This window comes from Salvelinus sp. IW2-2015, unplaced genomic scaffold (genome assembly GCF_002910315.2).
Source record: "Salvelinus sp. IW2-2015 unplaced genomic scaffold, ASM291031v2 Un_scaffold1822, whole genome shotgun sequence".
Classification (NCBI taxonomy): Eukaryota; Metazoa; Chordata; class Actinopteri; order Salmoniformes; family Salmonidae; genus Salvelinus; species Salvelinus sp. IW2-2015.
Genome location: NW_019943194.1, coordinates 8757 through 26173, shown reverse-complemented (window position 1 = coordinate 26173; position 17417 = coordinate 8757). Strand labels below are relative to the sequence as shown.

Genomic DNA, 17417 nt, shown 5'->3' with positions numbered 1-17417 from the left:
ATTACACATCTATCCAACTTTATTGGGGTTTGACCCATTTCATTACACATCTATCCAACAGGGAAAATCTAGATGTTTATACTCAATCTAGTTTTTTTTTTCTTCATATATTTGTATTTATTTTTTTTAAATTTAAATTCCTCGTAAATGATCAATACATGTAATGTGTTAGGATGGTGTTGTCTTCACATAGAGACTCATAGGTTTTTCCCCCATCTTTTTCTAGTTAGTCGGTTATTTCATTTTTTTCTTCTCTCGGTACACATCCACACACTCCATTGCATGTTGTTCCAGGTTGTTGCCAGGATGCAACGGCGGTCGTGGGGGAATAGGGGTCATAGGTGACGGGGAAGAGTCAGGGGTCATCCCCTTGACGACAGCCTGTTGTATCCATGGCGACCTGAGTGGTGGGTGGTGCCTGAGTTAGTCTGTTTAGTGTCCGTCCTCTCTGACACACACATCGCTGCTCTGGGGGACCAATCAGAGAGAGGGAGAAGCAAGATGTTAGAATGGATCCTTACACATGCATCCTTCCTTCCCATCTCCATTGAAATCGTTTCTGATCTAATACATAGAAGGGATCCTGTCAAGGGACATGATCCATACCTCTAATCCTAACCATAGAGGCCCTATTCACCACCCCTCAGAGCCTGGTTCCTTTCAAGGATTCTTCCTAGGTTCCTGTTTTTCTAAGAGTTTTTCCTAGCTTCTACATTACTTGATCTTTGGGGTTTAAGTCTAGGTTTATGTACAGCACTTTGAGACAACTGCTGATTTAAAATGGGTTTTAGAAATAAATGTGATTGATTGAGGCCCTATACTAAATATCTTCACAATACATCCTTTGTTCCTGGAAAGAATCACTGTTTTAATACGTAGAATGGTTCCTGTCTTGAGGACTTCAGCCCTACCCTTAACCCTAATGCTAACGCTAGACCCTTAACCCTAATGCTAACGTTAGACCCTTAACCCTAATGCTAACGTTAGACCCTTAACCGTAATGCTAACCTACGCCTTTCTTAACCCTGATGCTAACTTTAGACCCTTAACCCTAATGCTAACATTAGACCCTTAACCCTAATGCTAACATTAGACCCTTAACCCTAATGCTAACGTTAGACCCTTAACACAATGCTAACGTTGGACCCTTAACCCTAATGCTAACATTAGACCCTTAACCCTAATGCTAACTTTAGACCCTTAACCCTAATGCTAACTTTAGACCTTAACCCTAATGCTAACGTTAGACCCTTAACCCTAATGCTAACGTTAGCCCCTTAACCCCAACGTTAGCCCCTTAACCCTAATGTTAACGTTAGCCCCTTAACCCTAATGCTAACGTTAGACCCTTAACCCTAATGCTAACGTTAGACCCTTAACCCTGATGCTAACGTTAGCCCCTTAACCCTAATGCTAACGTTAGACCCTTAACCCTGATGCTAACGTTGGACCCTTAACCCTGATGCTAACGTTGGACCCTTAACCCTGATGCTAACGTTAGACCCTTAACCCTGATGCTAACGTTAGACCCTTAACCCTGATGCTAACGTTGGACCCTTAACCCTAATGCTAACGTTAGACCCTTAACCCTAATGCTAACGTTAGACCCTTAACCCTAATGCTAACGTTAGCCCCTTAACCCTAATGCTAACGTTGGACCCTTAACCCTAATGCTAACGTTAGACCCTTAACCCTAATGCTAACGTTGGACCCTTAACCCTGAGTCTAACTTCAGGCCCTACCCTTATCAATAACATTAGGCCCTACCCTTAACCCTAATGTTAGGCCCTACCCTTAACCCTAACGTTAGGCCCTCTTTTAATGCTTTAGACATTCATCAACCCTTTGTCTATTGGCTATACATCTCTCCCTATCTCTCTCTCTCCTTCTTCCTGTCTCTTTCTCTTTCCTCATGTCTCTCAATCTGTCTTTGTATATCTCCCTATCTGTCTCTCTCTCTCTCCTTCTTCCTGTCTCAATCTGTCTCTGTATATCTCCCTATCTGTCTCTCTCTCTCTCCTTCTTCCTGTCTCTTTCTCTTTCCTCATGTCTCTCAATCTGTCTCTGTATCTCTCTCTCRGTCTCTCTCTCTCTTTCTGTCTCTCTCCTTCCTTTATATCCATCTTTGTATCGCTCTCTCTGTTTCTTCCTGTGTTTCTCTCTGTCACTGTCTCTCTCTATTTGTCTCTCTTTCTTCCTGTATCTCTCTTTTTCTGTCTCTCTCTTCCTGTATCTCTCTCTCTCTCTCAATTCAAAGGGCTTTATTGACATGGGAAACATATGTTTACATTCCCAAAGCAAATGGAATAGACAATAAACATTGAGAAATAAACAATCAGTAAACATTACACTCACAAAAGTTTTAAAAGAATATAGACATTTCAAATGTTATACTATTGTCTATGTACAGTGTTGTAACAATGTGCAAATAGTTGAAGTATGAAAGGAGTTTATCAATGTTTGATTTGTTTTCAAATTCTTTGTGGATCTGTGTGATCTGTGGGAAATATGTGTCACTAACATGGTCATACATTTGGCAGGAGGTTAGGAAGTGCAGCTCAGTTTCCACCTTATTTTGTGGGCAGTGTGCACATAGCCTGTCTTCTCTTGAGAGCCAGGTCTGCCTACGGTGGCCTTTCTCAATAGCAAGGCTATGCTCACTGAGTCTGTACATAGTCAAAGCTTTCCTTAAGTTTGGGTCAGTCACAATGGTCAGGTATTCTTTACATTTTTTTATTTCACCTTTATTTAACCAGGTAGGCCAGTTGAGAACAAGTTCTCATTTACAACTGTGACCTGGCCAAGATAAAGCAAAGCAGTGCGACACAAACAACAACACAGAGTTACACATGAAATAAACAAAACATACAGTCAATAACACAATAGAAAGAAAAGTCTATATACAGTGTGTGCAAATTAGGTAAGATAAGGGAGGTAAGGCAATAAATAGGCCATGGTGGCGAAGTAGTACAATTTAGCAATTAAACACTGGAGTGATAGATGTGCAGAATATGAATGTGCAAGTTGAGATGTTGGGGTGCAAAGGAGCAAGAAAATATAATTAAATAACAGTATGAGGTAGTTGGATGGGCTATTTACAGATGGGCTATGTACAGGCGCAATGATCTGTAAGCTGCTCGAACAGCTGATGCTTAAAGTTAGTGAGGGAGATATGAGTCTCCAGTTTCAGTGATTTTTGCAATTCGTTCCAGTCATTGGCATCAGAGAACTGGAAGGAAAGGTGGCCAAAGGGGGAATTGGCTTTGGGGGTAAGATAGTCAGTTTTACGAGGGTATGTTTGGCAGCATGAGTGAAGGATGCTTTGTTGCAAAATAAGAAGCCGATTCTAGATGTAATTTTGGATTGGAGATGCTTAATGTGAGTCTGGAAGGAGAGTTTACAGTCTAACCAGACACCTAGGTATTTGTAGATGTCCACATATTCTAAGTCAGAACCGTTCAGAGTAGTGATGCTGGACGGGCGGGCAGGTTCTGGCAGCGATCGGTTGAAGAGCATGCATTTAGTTTTACTTTTTACTTGCATTTAAGAGCAGTTGGAGGCCACGGAAGGAGAGTTGTATGGCATTGAAGCTCGTCTGGAGGTTAGTTAACACAGTGTCCAACGAAGGGCCAGAAGTATACAGAATGGTGGCGTCTGCGTAGAGGTGGATCAGAGAATCACCAGCAGCAAGAGCGACATCATTGATGTATACAGAGAAAAAAGTCAGTCTGATAATTTTAGAAAGAGAGGGTCCAAATTGTCTAGCCGGACTGATTTGTAGGGGTCCAGATTATGTAGCTCTTTCAGAACATCAGCTATCTGGATTTGGGTGAAGGAGAAATGGGGAAGGCTTGAGCAAGTTGCTGTGGGGGGTGCAGGGCTACTGACCGGGGTAGGGGTGGCCAGGTGGAAAGCATGGCCAGCCGTAGACAAATGCTTATTGAAATTCTCAATTATCGTGGATTTATCGGTGGTGACAGTGTTTCCTAGCCTCAGTGCAGTGGGTAGCTGGGAGGAGGTGCACTTATTCTCCATGGACTTTACAGTGTCCCAGAACTTTTTGGAGTTTGTGCTGCAGGATGCAACTTTCTGTTTGAAAAATTCTGCCGCTGTGTTTAGATAGCACTCTAGTTTGCTTTGTTTTTTGGTTGATTCTTTCCAGTGTGTCAAATAGTTATCTTTTTGCTTTCTCATAATTTGGTTGGGTCTAAATGTGTTTTTGTCCTGGGGCTCTGTGGGGTCTGTTTGTGTTTGTGAACAGAGCCCCAGGACCATCTGGCTGAGGGGACTCTTCTCCAGGTTCATCTCTCTGTAGGTGAGGGCTTTGTGGTGGAACGTGTGTTCATCGTTTCCTTTGAGGTGGTTGTAGAATTTAACGTCTCTTTTCTGGATGTTGATAACTAGCGGGTATCGGCCTAATTCTGCTCTGCATGAATTGTACACTGAGGATATTTTTGCAGAATTCTACATGCAGAGTCTCAATTGGGTGTTTGTCCCATTTTGTGAATTCTTGGTTGGTGAGCGGACCCCAGACCTCACAACCATAAAGGGCAATGGGTTCTATAACTGATTGTAGTATTTTTAGCCAGATCCTAATTGGAATGTTGTTTTATGTTCCTTTTGATGGAATAGATGGCCCTTCTTGCCTTGTCACAGCTTTGTGGAAGTTACCCGTGGTGTTGATGTTGAGGCAGAGGTAGGTTTAGTTTCTAGGGCAACAGTGTCTAGATGGAATTTTGTATTTGTGGTCATGGCAACTGGACCTTTTTTGGAACACCATTATTTTTGTCTTCCTGAGATTTACTGTCAGGGCCSAGRTCTGACAGAATATGTACAGAATATCTAGGTGCTGCTGTAGGCCCTCCTTGGTTGGTGACAGAAGATCTAGGTACTGCTGTAGGCCCTCCTTGGTTGGTGACAGAAGCACCAGATCATCAGCAAACAGTAGACATTTGACTTCAGATTCTAGTAGGGTGAGGCTGGGTGCTGCAGACTGTTCTATTTCCCTTGCCAATACATTGATATATATTTGAAGAGGGTGGGGCTTAAGCTGCATCCCTGTCTCACTCCACGTCCCTGTGGAAAGAAATGTGTGTTTTTGCCAATTTTAACCGCACACTTGTTTGTATACATGTATTTTATAATTATTTATGTTTTTCCCCCAAAACCACTTTCCATCAATTTGTATATCAGACCCTGATGCCAAATTGAATCAAAAGCTTTTTTGAAGTCAACAAAGAATGAGAAGACTTTGCTTTTGTTTTGTTTGTTTATCAATAAGGGTGTGCAGGGTGAATACGTGGTCCGTCGTACAGTAATTTGGTAAGAAGCCAATTTGACATTTGCTCAGGACATTGTTTTCATTGAGGAAACGTACGAGTCTGCTTTTAATGATGATGCAGAGGATTGTCCCAAGGTTGCTGTTGATACATATCCCACGGTAGTTATTGGGGTCAAATTTGTCTCCACTTTTGTGGATAAGGGTTATCAGTCCTTGGTTCCAAATATTGGGGAAGAGGCCAGAGCTGAGGATGATGTTAAAGAGTTTAAGTATAGCCAATTGGAATTTGTGGTCTGTATATTTTATCATTTCATGTAGCATACCATCAACACCACAACCCTTTTTGGGTTGGAGGGTTTGTATTTTGTCCTGTAGTTCATTCAAGGTAATTGGAGAATCCAGTGGGTTCGTAGTGTATTTCTGTATTGTTTTAGTGTTTCACCATAGTGAAGGCGTAGGCTCAGGTTTTCTGGTTCTCTGCGACAGAGCTGCAGGAGTTGTGACCCATTTTTGTTGGTTGTTTTGTCGTAGTTGTGTCTGGGGGGGCACATTGGGGAGGGAATGCTTTCACCTCCAGGTAGGTGTTGGTCCCCCTGTGTGCTGAGGGTGTCAGGTTCTTGTCCAGTTCTGACATTCAGGTCGTCACAGACTAGTACATGTCCCTGGGCCTGGAAATGGTTGATCTCCCCCTCCAGGATGGAGAAGCTGTCTTCATTAAAGTATGGAGATTCTATTGGGGGGGATGTAGGTAGACACAGGAGGAATTTTTTCTCTGTTCAGATTATTTCTGTATTTATTTCTAACCAAATGTAAAATGTTCCTGTTTTGAATAAATGTATAGAGTGAGTTAGGTCTGCTCTATACCAAATTAGCATACCCTCTGAGTCTCTTCCCTGTTCTACACCTCGTCATTTAGTGGATGGGAGACTATAAGCTTTCTGTAAAAAAAATAATAAAATCTAACCTTTAATTAAAGTAAAATAATTGAACGAAAAAATGTAATACAACAATTTCTTATCATAAAACATTATTAATTATTGGCAACCCTTCATTCAATACTTGGTGCAACCTCCCTTTGCCAAGATAACAGCTATGAGACTTTTCCTATAACGCGTAATGAGGTTGGAGAACACATGGCAAGGGATCTGAGACCATTCCTCCATACAGAATCTCTCCAGATCCTTCAGACTCCCAGGTCCACGCTTGTGGACTCTCCTCTTCAGCCCATCCCACAGGTTTTCTATGGGGTTTAAGTCAGGGGACTAGGATGGCCACGGAAAAACCTTAAATCTGTGGTCAGTGAACCATTTGTGTGTTGATTTTGAGGTGTTCTTTGGTTCATTGTCCTGCTGGAAGATCCAACCACGGCCCAGTTGAAGCTTCCTAGCAGAGGCAGTCAGGTTTTGATTGAATATCTGCTGGTACTTGATGGAGTCCATGATGCTATGTATCCTAACAAGTTGTCCAGGGCCTTTTGAAGAAAAACAGGCCCACAACATCAAAGATCCACCACCGTACTTCACAGTGGGGATGAGGTACTTTTCTGCATGGCTATCTTTCTGTCTACACCAAACACCTCTGGTGTTTGTTTCCAAAAAGCTCTATGTTGGTCTCATCTGACCATAGAACCCGGTCCCATTGAAACTCTAATCTGACCATAGAACCCGGTCCCATTGAAACTCTAAGACGGTCTCATCTGACCGTAGAACCCGGTCCCAATGAAAGTTCCAGTAACGTTTGTCAAACTGTAGGCACTTGAGTTTGTTGTTTGATGACAGCAAAGGCTTTTTTATGGCAACCCTCCCAAACAACTTGTGTTTACGTAGGAGGCATCTGATCGTAGTTTTGGAGAATTTCTGACCCCAAGACCCAACTAACGTATGCAATTCTCCAGCTGGGATCCTTGGGAGATTTTTTGGCCCCTCGAACCATACTTCTCAACGTGCGTGGGGTCAATATAGACTGTTCGGTTTCTAATTTTACCCCAGAATCCAACAAGACACACGTCCACTTCCAGGCCGATTGTTAACATCTCCAGGTGCTTGATTTGTGCAGCTCAACAACCTTTTGTCGCACATCATTACTGTATTCTCRGGTCTTCCCCACAGTGATGGATGACTATGGGAACTTGGCCTGTGTGTCACCTCATATCTATACCCCAGTGAAACAAGAAGTCATGGCTTACCACTTAAGTGTTCCTAATCACTCAGGTGAACTTAAAAATGTCAAATATGAATGGGAATATACTTCAGTTAGATTTTACTCATAAGAATTTCTAGGGGTGCCAATAATATTTATTTCACATAATTTATTTTCAATSAGCCCATTTTGCTCATATTTACCAAAGGTGCCAATATTTGTGGAGGGCACTGTCTCTCTCTGTATATCTCTCTGTATCTCTATATCTCTCTCTCTGTATCGATCTCTATATCTATCTGTATCTATCTGTATCCCTCTCCCTCTGTATCTCTGTCTCTCTCTGTATCTCTATCTATCTGTATCCCTCTCCCTCTGTATCTCTGTCTCTCTCTGTATCCCTCTCTCTCTATATCTTTCTGTATCTATCTGTATCCCTCTCCCTCTGTATCTCTGTCTCTCTCTGTATCCCTCTCTCTCTATATCTATCTGTATCCCCTCTGTATCTCTGTATCTCTGTCCTCATCTCTGTATCCCTCTCTCTCTATATCTATCTGTATCCCTCTCTCTCTATATCTATCTGTATCCCTCTCCTCTGTATCTCTGTATCTCTATCTCTCTGTATCCCTCTCTCTCTATATCTATCTGTATCCTCTCTCTCTATATCTATCTCTGTATCTCTGTATATATATGTGTCTCTCCCTCCCTCATCCTCTTTGTGGCTCCATCCTTCCTTTATCAGAATGTAAATATTGTTTAGATCTAACGGTCTCCACTAGTGCTGACCTTATGACCTCTGGATCTAACGGCCTCCACTAGCGTTGACCTTTGACCTCTGGATCTAACGGTCTCCACTAGAGCTGACCTGCTGACCTTATGACCTCTGGATCTAACTGCCTCCACTAGCGTTGACCTTATGACCTCTGGATCTAACGGCCTCTACTAGCATTGACCTTATGACCTCTGGATCTAACGGTCTCCACTAGCGCTGACCTTATGACCTCTGGATCTAACGGCCTCCACTAGCGCTGACCTTATGACCTCTGGATCTAACAGCCTCCACTAGTGCTGACCTTATGACCTCTGGATCTAACGGCCTCCACTAGCGTTGACCTTATGACCTCTGGATCTAACGGTCTCCACTAGCGCTGACCTTATGACCTCTGGATCTAACGGCCTCTACTAGCGCTGACCTTATGACTTTGGATCTAACGGCCTCCACTAACGTTGACCTTATGACCTCTGGATCTAACGCCTCCACTAGCGCTGACCTGCTGACCTTATGACCTCTGGATCTAACAGCCTCCACTAGTGCTGACCTTATGATCTCTGGATCTAACGGCCTCTACTAGCATTGACTTTATGACCTCTGGATCTAACGGCCTCCACTAGCGCTGACCTTATGACCTCTGGATCTAACGGCCTCCACTAGCGTTGACTTTATGACCTCTGGATCTAACGGCCTCCACTAGCGTTGACCTTATGACCTCTGGATCTAACGGCCTCCACTAGCGCTGACCTGCTGACCTTATGACCTCTGGATCTAACAGCCTCCACTAGTGCTGACCTTATGATCTCTGGATCTAACGGCCTCTACTAGCATTGACTTTATGACCTCTGGATCTAACGGCCTCCACTAGCGCTGACCTTATGACCTCTGGATCTAACGGCCTCCACTAGCGTTGACTTTTATGACCTCTGGATCTAACGGCCTCCACTAGCGTTGACCTTATGACCTCTGGATCTAACGGCCTCCACTAGCGTTGACCTTATGACCTCTGGATCTAACGGCCTCCACTAGCGCTGACCTGCTGACCTTATGACCTCTGGATCTAATGGCCTCCACTAGCGTTGACCTTATGACCTCTGGATCTAACGGTCTCCACTAGCGCTGACCTTATGACCTCTGGATCTAACGGTCTCCACTAGCGTTGACCTTATACCTCTGGATCTAACGGTCTCCACTAGCGCTGACCTCTGCACTGGAGGTGGAGTTTGCGAATAAACATTTCATGCACCCTTCACTAACCCCCCCAAATGCGCTTTCTCTCAGCCTGCGTCAACCAAATGGTATTCCTAATCCCTATTCAGTGCACTACTTTAGACCAGGGCCCATAGGGCTCTGCTCAAAAGTAGTGCACTATATCGGAAATAGGGTGTTATTTGGGAATGACATAAATGTGTGTCTAAAGAGAAATATTAATTAATTGATTAACTACTGGTAGTTCAGAGAGTAGTGGGTCATGTATTCCCAGTCTATCTGTGATAGATGTAGTATGGGTCATGTATTCCCAGTCTATCTGTGATAATGTAGTGGGTCATGTATTCCAGTCTATCTGTGATAATGTAGTGGGTCATGTATTCCCAGTCTATTCTGTGATAATGTAGTGGGTCATGTATTCCCAGTCTATCTGTGATATGTAGTGGGTCATGTATTCCCAGTCTATCTGTGATAATGTAGTGGGTCATGTATTCCAGTCTATCTGTGATAATGTAGTGGGTCATGTATTCCCAGTCTATCTGTGATAACGTAGTGGGTCATGTATTCCCAGTCTATCTGTGATAATGTAGTGGGTCATGTATTCCCAGTCTATCTGTGATAACGTAGTGGGTCATGTATTCCCAGTCTATCTGTGATAATGTAGTGGGTCATGTATTCCCAGTCTATCTGTGATAATGTAGTGGGTCATGTATTCCCAGTCTATCTGTGATAATGTAGTGGGTCATGTATTCCCAGTCTATCTGTGATAATGTAGTGGATTAATTATCTGTGATAATGTAGTGGGTCATGTATTCCCAGTCTATCTGTGTAACGTAGTGGGTCATGTATTCCCAGTCTATCTGTGATAACGTAGTGGGTCATGTATTCCCAGTCTATCTGTGATAATGTAGTGGGTCATGTATTCCCAGTCTATCTGTGATAATGTAGTGGGTCATGTATTCCCAGTCATCTGTGATAATGTAGTGGGTCATGTATTCCCAGTCTATCTGTGATAATGTAGTGGGTCATGTATTCCCAGTCTATCTGTGATAATGTAGTGGGTCATGTATTCCCAGTCTATCTGTGATAATGTAGTGGGTCATGTATTCCCAGTCTATCTGTGATAATGTAGTGGGTCATGTATTCCAGTCTATCTGTGATAATGTAGTGGGTCATGTATTCCCAGTCTATCTGTGATAATGTAGTGGGTCATGTATTCCCAGTCTATCTGTGATAGTAGTGGGTCATGTATTCCAGTCTATCTGTGATAATGTGTGGGTCAGTATTCCCAGTCTATCTGTGATAATGTAGTGGGTCATGTATTCCCAGTCTATCTGTGATAATGTAGTGGGTCAAGTATTCCCAGTCTATCTGTGATAATGTAGTGGGTCATGTATTCCCAGTCTATCTGTGATAAGTAGTGGGTCATGTATTCCCAGTCTATCTGTGATAATGTAGTGGGTCATGTATTCCCAGTCTATCTGTGATAATGTAGTGGGTCATGTATTCCCAGTCTATCTGTGATAATGTAGTGGGTCATGTATTCTCCAGTCTATCTGTGATAATGTAGTGGGTCATGTATTCCCAGTCTATCTGTGATAATGTAGTGGTCTGTATTCCCAGTCTATCTGTGATAATGTAGTGGGTCATGTATTCCCAGTCTATCTGTGATAATGTAGTGGGTCATGTATTCCCGTCTTCTGTGATAATGTAGTGGGTCATGTATTCCCAGTCTATCTGTGATAATGTAGTGGGTCATGTATTCCCAGTCTATCTGTGATAATGTAGTGGGTCATGTATTCCCAGTCTATCTGTGATAACGTAGTGGGTCATGTATTCCCAGTCTATCTTTGATAACGTAGTGGGGTCATGTATTCACAGTCTATCTGTGATAATGTAGTGGGTCAGTATTCCCAGTCTATCTGTGATAATGTAGTGGGTCATGTATTCCCAGTCTATCTGTGATAATGTAGTGGGTCAGTATTCCCAGTCTATCTTGATAAGTAGTGGGTCATGTATTCACAGTCTATCTGTGATAATGTATGGGTCATGTATTCCCAGTCTATCTGTGATAATGTAGTGGGTCAAGTATTCCCAGTCTATCTGTGATAATGTAGTGGGTCATGTATTCCAGTCTATCTGTGATAATGTAGTGGGTCAAGTATTCTCAGTCTATCTGTGATAATGTAGTGGGTCATGTATTCCCAGTCTATCTGTGATAATGTAGTGGGTCAAGTATTCCCAGTCTATCTGTGATAATGTAGTGGGTCATGTATTCCCAGTCTATCTGTGATAATGTAGTGGGTCATGTATTCCCAGTCTATCTGTGATAATGTAGTGGGTCATGTATTCTCAGTCTATCTGTGATAATGTAGTGGTCATGTATTCCCAGTCTATCTGTGATAATGTAGTGGGTCAAGTATTCCCAGTCTATCTGTGATAATGTAGTGGGTCAAGTATTCCCAGTCTTATCTGTGATAACGTAGTGGGTCAAGTATTCCCAGTCTATCTGTGATAATGTAGTGGGTCATGTATTCACAGTCTATCTGTGATAACGTAGTGGGTCATGTATTCACAGTCTATCTGTGATAACGTAGTGGGTCATGCATTCCAGTCTATCTGTGATAATGTAGTGGGTCATGTATTCACAGTCTATCTGTGATAATGTAGTGGGTCATATATTCACAGTCTATCTGTGATAACGTAGTGGGTCATGTATTCCCAGTCTATCTGTGATACGTAGTGGGTCATGTATTCACAGTCTATCTGTGATAATGTAGTGGTCATGTATTCCAGTCTATCTGTGATAATGTAGTGGGTCATGTATTCACAGTCTATCTGTGATAATGTAGTGGTCAAGTATTCCCAGTCTATCTTGGATAAGTAGTGGGTCATGTATTCACAGTCTATCTGTTGATAATGTAGTGGGTCATGTATTCCCAGTTATCTGTGGATAATGTAGTGGGTCAGTGTATTTCCACACACTGTAAGCCTATTAGTCGCATTAAATGTAGTGGGTCATGTTTCGTTGTGTATGTAGTCTGTATTCACAGTCTATCTGTGATAATGTAGTGGGTCATGTATTCCCAGTCTATCTGTGATAATGTAGTGGGTCATGTATTCACAGTCTATCTGTGATAATGAGGTAAATCAGAGCACTGGTCAGCTTGTCCTCACTCCGTCTTCATCTTTAACTCTGAAGATGACAGATCCTTTTCCCAGGGCTACACCTGCTGTACTCTCACCCCAATGACTTTCCACTCCCATAACTCATTATTTAATTATCTGGATGTTCCTCCCTCCTCTCTGTCATGGAAGAAGAGATAGCAGGGAGGGAGGGGGCGAGAGCGAGAGCGACAGACAGACAGACAGAGAGACACACAGAGAAAGAGACAGAGAGAGGGCAGGCGGGGACGACGTTATGGGTGGGCCTTTGGGGGCCTGCCCTACCGTACCTCCTTGCCTGTCCTGAGTTTTGAATAACCTGGTGAAATGTAGGAACGTGCCCATTTGGGGATGTCTGATTTCTGATGGTCTTAACTCACCATGTCCGCCACTAATAAGCTGAGCTTGTTATTAATTTTTTCTTCACCTCACACAGTAAGTCAACAAAATCTTCTTTTTTTTTTTAAACATCCATTGCTAATGATAATAGTTCCTCACAGTATTTAAAGAGTCTTTCCAACACTCAACCCCCTCGATAATCACAGATCACCATCATCTCATCATCTATCCAGTGGAAATGTCATAAAAATACATTTTTCTGTTTTTATTTTTCGTCTTTATGTACTGATGGAAGTTATAGACCTACTGCTGCATTGGCCTATAGGCTGTCTCTGAGTTCCATGTATAGGATAACACATAACATAGGCTGTAGGTATAGGTATAGGCTGTCTCTGAGTTCCATGCTGTCATGTCTTTAGTCGCCAGTGGACCAGGGTGTTTCAGTGTGTCCACATGGCAGAGGATGGTGTAATGGGGTGTCCACATGGCAGAGGATGGTGTAATGGGGTGTCCCACATTGGCAGAGGATGGTGTAATGGGGTTCCACATGGCAGGAGGATGGTGTAATGGTGTGTCCACATGGCAGAGGAATGGTGTAGGAGTGGGGTGTCCACATGGCAGAGGATGGTGTATCAGGGGTGTCCACATGGCAGAGGGATGGTGTGACAGTGGTGTGTGGTCCACATGGCAGAGGATGGTGTATCAGGGTGTCCACATGGCAGAGGCTGGTTTATGTATCAGGGTGTCCACACTGGCAGAGGGATGGTTGTCATCAGGGTGCTTCCACATGGCAAAGGATGGTGTATCAGGGTGTTCCACATGGCAGAGGATGGTGTATCAGGGTGTCCACATGGCAGAGGGCTGGTGTATCAGGGTGTCCACATGGCAGAGGATGGTGTATCAGGGTGTCCACATGGCAAGGATGGTGTATCAGGGTGTCCACATGGCAGAGGATGGTGTAATGGGGTGTCCACATGGCAGAGGATGGTGTATCAGGGTGTCCACATGGCAGAGGATGGTGTATCAGGGTGTCCACATGGCAGAGGATGGTGTGGAAGGATGTGAATGGTGGTCCACATGGCAGAGGATGGTGTAATGGGTGTCCACATGGCAGAGGATGGTGTAATGGGGTGTCCACATGGCAGAGGAGGTGTAATGGGGTGTCCACATGGCAGAGATGGTGTAATGGGGTGTCACATGGCAGAGGATGGTGTATGGGGTGTCCACATGGCAGAGGATGGTGTAATGGGTGTCCACATGGCAGAGGATGGTGTAATGGGGTTCCACATGGCAGAGGAATGGTTGTAAATGGGTGTGTCCACATGGCAGAGGATGGTGTATGGGGTGTCCACATGGCAGAGGATGGTGTATCAGGGGTGTCCACATGGCAGAGGAATGGTGTATCGGGGTGTCCCACATGGCAGAGGATGGTGTATCGGGGTGTCACATGGCAGAGATGGTGTAATGGTGTGTCACATGGCAGAGGATGTGTAATAGGGTGTCCACATTGGCAGAGGATGGTGTAATGGGTGTTCCACATGGCAGAGGATGGATGTTATCAGGGTGTCCACATGGCAGGAGGATGGTGTATCATGGGTGTCCAATGGCAGAGAGGTATGGTGTGGTCCATGGCGAGGATGGTGTTATCAGGGTGTCACATGGCCAGAGGATGGTGTATCAGGGTGTCCACATGGCAGAGGATGGTGTACTAGGGTGTCCACAATGCAGAGGATGTGTATCAGGGTGTCCACATGGCAGAGGATGGTGTAATGGGTGTTCCACATGGCAGAGGATGGTGTAATGGGGTGTCCACATTGCAGAGGTGGTGTATGGGGTGTCATGCAGTGCTAATGGGTGTCCACATGGAGAGGATGGTTAATGTGGTGTACATGGCAGTGAGGATGGAGTAATGGGTGTCCACCATGGCAGAGGATGGTGTAATGGGGTGTCCACATGGCAGAGGATGGTGTATGGGGTGTCCACATGGCAGAGGATGGTGTAATGGGGGTGTCCACATGGCAGAGGATGGTGTAATGGGGTGTCCACATGCAAGGATGTGTAATGGGGTGTCCACATGGCAGAGGATGGTGTAATGGGGTGTCCCATGCAGAGGATGGTGTATTTCAGGGTGTCACATGCAGAGGATGGTGTAATGGGTGTGTCCACATGGCAGAGGATGGTGTAATGTGTGTCCACATGCAGAGGATGTAATAGTATTAGTAGAATATTAACTTTTAGATCCGTAGCATTTTAATTCAGCTCTTTGGGTTAAACAAATTTAGAAAAAGGAAAACCTTATATTTGAAATGAAACTGTTCCATAATTTTTTTAACATTTATTTTATTTAACCTTATTTAAAATGAGCATATGAAAATCATACTGGTGTGTAGCATCTGGAGAAATGGTAGGATAAATGGTAGGATAAATGGTAGAATAAATGGTAGGATAAATGGTAGGAGAATGGTAGGATAATAGTAGGATGAATTGTAAGCTCCCCAAACTTGTGCCGCCACATGAAGTGATTTGTTTGACAATCTGATGAAAACATCAATGACTGGTTGTGTTCATTCCAATTTAAAAGGCAATACATTTTTACAGTTAAATTACATGTCTTTACTATATAAAAAAAACACTTTAAAAAAGTTGCACGCACATGGATGCCCACATAGGAAGTCCCGTGAAAAAAAAAGAAAACGTGCCCACTATGAAAATCAAACGCCTGATTCCTTCTGGCGCCGTTCCTGGAGGGTGACACGGAAGGTTCCGTGGACAGAGCCATGTGTTTCCCACAGTGGAGTGGTTGTGTGTGTGACTGGTTGGCCATGACCAGACTCTGGTGTCGTGGTGACAGACAGATAACATCATGCAAAGCGTTAGGTGGCCAGCGGCGGGACATGTGGAGGAGAGGTGCGGGGCGGGGCATGGGAAGGAGAGGTGGGGGGGGATTCTATGTAAATGCAGAGCGGAGTGGACACACACACACATATATATACAGCCTACACCTCAGCCTACTATATCGTGAATCGTGTATTTGACTCTCATGTAAATATGCTCTTGGCCTTTTTTCACCAGGGGGCACACACACACACACACACACACACACACACACACACACACACACACACACACACACACACACACACACACGTTTAGGCGCATGAGTGTATTTATATATACTGAGCATGAAAGACAGGAAACAGGTTAAAGAAAGTGTTGGTCCCATGTTTCACGAGCTGAAATAAAAAGATCCTAGAAATGTTCCATATGAACAAAAAGCTTATTTCTCTCAAATGTTGTGCACAAATTTGTTTAAATCCCTGTTAGTGAGCATTTCTCCTTTGCCAAGATAATCCATCCACCTTGACAGGTGTGGCATATCAAGAAGCTGATTAAACAGCATGATCATTACGAAGGTGCACCTTGTGCTGGGGACAATAAAAGACAACTCTGAAATGTGCAGTTTTGTCAGACAACACAATGCCACAGATGTCTCAGAGGGAGCATCGAATGGTCATGCTGACTGCTGGAATGTCCACCAGAGCTGTTGCCAGAGAATTGAATGTTCACTTCTCTACCATAAACCGCCTCCAACGTTGTTTTATAGAATTTGTCAGTATGTCCAACCAGCCTCACAACTGCAGACCAAGTGTATGGTGTTGTGTGGGCGAGCGGTTTGCTGATGTCAACATTGTGAACAGAGGGCCCCGTGGTGGAGGTGGGGTTATGGTATGGGGCAGGTGGGCGAGCGGTTTGCTGATGTCAACATTGTGAACAGAGGTGCACAATGGTGGAGGTGGGGTTATGTTATGGGCAGGCTTAAACTACGGACAACGAACACAATTACATTTTATTGATAGCAATTTGAATGCACAAATATACTGTGGCGAGATTCTGAGGCCCCTCTTTTTTAAGGTGTCGGTGACCACTAGCGTCTATGTGGCATTATAGATGCTCCGTGTTTTACCTTGATAGGGCAGTCCACCGTGTCCAGTCCCTGCTCCGACAGCTGTTTCAAGGCACTTAGAGCAGCCTGCGGAGGGAGAGAAGAACAGATGACCCAGTGAGACAGGCAGGGAGAGACAGGCAGGGAGAGAGACAGGGAGGGAGAGAGACAGGCAGGGAGAGAGACAGGGAGGGAGAGACAGGAAGGGAGAGACAGGCAATGGACCCAAAACACCTCCAGGCTGGTAAGGGCTATTGGACCAGAAGGCGAGAGTGATGGAGTTGCGCATCAGATACCTGCCTCCACATCACCCGACATCAAACCCAATTGAATGGTTTGGGAATGAGTTGTCAAGTGGCAGATTAGTGTCAGTGCAATTATTGTCAGTGCAGGATAGTGTCAGTGCAAGATAGGTCAGTGCAGTAGTGTCAGTACAGATAGTTGTCAGTGTAGATAGTGTCCAGTGCAGATAGTGTCATACAGATAGTGTCAGTACAGAGAGTGTCAGTACAGATATTTGTCAGTGTAGATAGTTGTCAGTGTAGATAGTGTCAGTGCAAGAGAGGTCAGTG

The 17417-nt window shown here is 44.1% G+C and overlaps 1 long non-coding RNA gene across 1 annotated transcript; it reads right to left on the bottom strand.

Moving 5' to 3' along the window:
• Window positions 1–91: 91 nt before the first annotated feature.
• Window positions 92–16944, bottom strand: LOC112072091 (uncharacterized). The gene is made up of 2 exons (XR_002894244.2): window positions 16867–16944; window positions 92–468 (listed from the first exon to the last, which is right to left on the bottom strand). It is a non-coding gene; the product is annotated as an uncharacterized lncRNA (long non-coding RNA).
• Between the last annotated feature and the right edge of the window lie 473 nt (window positions 16945–17417).